Source organism: Lissotriton vulgaris, chromosome 5 (assembly GCF_964263255.1).
Source record: "Lissotriton vulgaris chromosome 5, aLisVul1.2, whole genome shotgun sequence".
Taxonomy (NCBI): Eukaryota; Metazoa; Chordata; class Amphibia; order Caudata; family Salamandridae; genus Lissotriton; species Lissotriton vulgaris.
The window spans coordinates 77,446,858-77,451,232 of NC_141693.1; the positions used below are offsets into that span (position 1 = coordinate 77,446,858).

Sequence of the window (4,375 nt, forward strand, 5' to 3'; positions counted from 1 at the left end):
CTACCTGGCCATCATGTTGCTACTTACCTGCCTCACATCAGTCACAAACCACCTGCCCCCAGTCACTACACATCAACCCAGTTGTCCCCACACTTACCCATGAATCACCCATCACTACTCACCTGACCACCACACCAGTGCCCCCACAGCCCTCACTGCCCGCTACCCTCCCACACAACTTACCAAAACAAATTGAAAGGATCAGCCGCAGCTATAACGGCCTGAGAGAATCTGCGCAACAGGCGGCCCATTATACACTCTTCTCTCTGATGCCCAGAGCAACATGGCACACTGGCTCCTCAATCAATCAACCAGCCCACTGGCTCCTCAATCAATCAATCAACCAGCACACTGGCTCCTCAATCAATCAATCAACCAACCAGCACACTGGCTCCTCAATCAATCAACCAGCCCACTGGCTCCTCAATCAATCAATCAACCAGCACACTGGCTCCTCAATCAATCAACCAACCAGCACACTGGCTCCTCAATCAATCAACCAACCAGCACGCTGGCTCCTCAATCAATCAGCCAGTACACTGGCTCCTCAATCAATCAGCCAGCACACTGACTCCTCAATCAATCAGCCAGCACACTGGCTCCTCAATCAATCAACCAGCACACTGGCTCCTCAATCAATCAATCAACCAGCACACTGGCTCCTCAATCAATCAACCAGCACACCGGCTCCTCAATCAATCAGCCAGCACACTGGCTCCTCAATCAATCAGCCAGCACACTGGCTCCTCAATCAATCAGCCAGCACACTGGCTCCTCAATCAATCAACCAGCACACTGGTTCCTCAATCAATCAACCTGCCCACATGCTCCTCAATCAATCAATCAATCAGCAAACTGGCTCCTCAATCAATCAACCAGCCCACATGCTCCTCAATCAATTAATTAGCACACTGGCTCCTCAATCAATCAACCAGCTCACATGCTCCTCAATCAATCAATCAATCAGCACACTGGCTCCTCAATCAATCAATCAACCAGCACACTGGCTCCTCAGACTTCCATTGCCATACCTGTACTCTAAAACCCTGAACTGTCCGCCTCACCCATTATTACAGTCCCTATGACCCCTCCGTCCTTGGATCTCTAGGCACCCAGGATCCCCCAAGGTGTCAAGCTGCCAAGTGTTCCAAATCCATTTGTGATGTGCTGCTCCAGGCCAGGTTTTTTTCTTTGAATACTGGCACTTGTAGTCCTGTTTCACAATGGAATACAAACAACTTTACGTCTCAGAATTTAAAGAAAAAACCTGATCTGGACTGAAGCCAGGCATGGACCTGATAAAATTGTCAGGGCTGAGGATACTTTGCACACATGGAGACACATTGGGGGAGGTTGTGACTAGGAATCATGCAGCACATTTTTGGAGTTTCATTTTAAATCCCCCTCCTCTCAAACAGTCCATCTTAAAAGATATAACTCGCCCGGAGACTGCATTTATCAGTTGTGATCACTAATCTTCCCCCAAACATTTTGCCTTCATCCTTACTATTTCTGCTGGCTTTGGACTCTGTGCACTTTACTATGGATAACCAATGCTAAAGTTCATGTACTCACTCCTTAAAACATGGTCACATTGGCTTATCCACAAGTGGCATATTTAATTTACTTATAAGGCCATAGTAAAGTGGTGCTATTAAATTACCTGGTGAAACTCATGCAAGTCACACCCCCGGGGCTCCCCTGGTTGTCTAGTTTCATAAAATGTGCAGGTTTGCTAGGTTTCCCTAGGTTTCGGCTAAGCTAGGGCCCAAAATGCACAGCTAGTAACATTGCAAAACAAGCATTTGCAATGCAATAGGTCTTGTATTCATGCGAGTTTGAGCTATTGGCATTGTAAACAACGCCTTTCATTTCAGTTTTGGGTTTTAAAACCTAAATAAAAGACATTGCATTTACAATATTAATAGCTTAAACTCTCGCAAATGCGAGACTTATTGCATTCCAATAAAGTGCCTTCTCAACTGCTTGTTAGATTGTAAGTATCAGAGCAAGAGACCAGCCTGCAACGTCTTCAAAGTAGTGATAAATAGTGAAGTGAAGAAGATGTGCGAGTGTTGTAAATTGCACAGACACAAAGTGTGAACTGATAGTTACATATGATCCGCTGAGCTATAAACACTAACAAAGCGTTCCAACACCTTTCGCTCTGTGATTACACTGTCGCGGCTCAGGAGGAAGAGCGGGAGGGAGAGTAGGAGGGGGCAGATCACAAGTGACCTAACAGATTGGCATAGGGCCACCAACTGACTGGCATATGGTGAATTATCTCAAGTAGTAGCAGGTCTCCTTATTGTGCTCTATAAAATGCTCAGCACTCTATCGCAAGTACGAGCAAAACAAAACAGCAGCATTATTCCAAGCAACTCTAGATTGTCAGCTGTGATCAAACATCGACATGCTGTTTTATATGTAAATAGTAATGATAATATCACCAGAAAATGACAACCAAGCAACTGGGAGGGACAATAGTGGATGTAAACCCCACAGTACATTCGCCGTAGACTTGGTCATACTTTCTCATCTTCCAATAACTCAGCCTAAGCCCCACTTTACTTGAGGGAATTAACCGTGCACAAGCATAGTGATCGGACGCTCAAAGGGTGACTCCCGCCCCACCCTCCTCTCAAAGTTGTGAATTATGCTTCCCCCTGTGGATAGTGAGCATATATTTCTTTACCAGAGGGCAGCGGGCATTTTTACCACCTTATCTCAAGGACTGTTATTCTCCTATCTATCCTTCTGCCAAGAAGACTGATAATTACATTTTGAGCTTTGCTTAAGAAGTGTTACAGGTCCCGAGTTTAAGAGGGCTCGATATTAAAGAAACACATTATGACATGCATTGCAGTATAGTGATGATCACAAATGTTTTAGGCTTTTGTCACTTAAAATATTACCCATCACTTTCGCCATACACGGAGGAGGCATCTTCACTCCCACAGCATGACAGTAACCCAATCTTTTCTTACTCGAAGATGGTGACAATACCCCTCCGCACAGGCAAAAACACCACGGGCTTGGACATCCGGATCGGATTGAACTGGAATTTGCAGCCGAAGAACAGCGCAGAGTCGCTGAAGGACACGGACACGATGGCCCGTTCAAAGATGTGGATGGCGTCCACGTGCGAGACGATGCAGCCTCCCGGATGGTAATTGTTGATGAAGGCAATGTTAACCCCTTCACAGCTGGGCAAATTCCCCTACTGTGCTGGGGGGTGGGGGACGCACAGCGCCCCCGTGCTCATGACGAGCTCAGCTCGTCATGCAGCACAGTCATTTCTTTAGAACACTCGCACAGCAGGGGAATTATCCCAGTATGCGAGCGTTCTAAAGGTCATGACGAGCTCAGCTCATCATGAGCACACTAGCACCGTAGCTCGTCATGCGACTCAAAAGGGTTAACAGAGTCCTTGGGGATGAGCCGGTGCTGCTCCAGTTTGCGGATGACCAGCTGGTGCACCCAAGCGGGGATCTCATCCAGGTCGTACTTGGGGTATAGCCCTCCTGGCCGGGCCGGCACTTATGCAACTGAGCCCCATAAGTGTGGCCCTTCCCAAAATAGTACTTGTTGCACAGCGAAGCCCGGTCCACAGTGTGCTCCTTGTACAGCCCCTTCTCGGCGACGTGCACCACTTAGTCGATGAAGCTCTCAATGGGGGCGCTATCTTCTGTGCTTCACCCGGCGCGCCTCCCCGTCCCGGTAGTAGAGAGGCTGCTGAGGGGGCAGGCAGTGGCGGCTCCTCATGGCCGCTGTACTCGCTGTCTGACAGCTTCTTCTTGGAGCCCGGCTCCGGGCCTTTTATAGTAAGGCATCATGGACTGCAACTACTCCCGTAGGTCCGTGTATCTAGTGGCAGCCATACTGCGGGGCTCCCATCACCCAAAGGCGGCTGCAGCAGGGGGGAGCACATGGCTCAGCTCAGTCAATGGCGCGAGGGCAACAATATCAAGACCGAGCTGAAAGCCCATGATGAAGGACCACCTTTTCCTGCCGTGGAGAGCAGGGGCTTCAGGGGCAGATTGGGGTACGGAGTCCCCTATCCACCAAAAACAATGAAACACAGGTTATTTTAGGGTGCCAGGCTGTAGCGCAGCCCACAAATCCTGGTCTCCACCTCAACCTAACTTTCAGATGTGCTTGTGCAGTTTACTGTTCTGGAGGTCGATTACACTATGTGTAGTTTGCAAGAGAATACAATTGACTTCACTACTAGTGCCTCATAGCATTTTCATGGTGCTGCAAACCTACTGCACTTTGACAGCAAATAAGTTGTTTCTCTAAGGGCTGCTACTGCAGGGTGACCTTGCCTCTCTTCAAGTGGCTTTGGTTGTGTTCTGATAGCTTCATGGGC

General features: G+C 48.3%; 1 pseudogene; it reads right to left on the reverse strand.

Annotated features, from left to right (window-relative positions):
- Window positions 1-1,104: 1,104 nt before the first annotated feature.
- Window positions 1,105-3,884, reverse strand: LOC147710238 (RNA demethylase ALKBH5-like; annotated as a pseudogene).
- Between the last annotated feature and the right edge of the window lie 491 nt (window positions 3,885-4,375).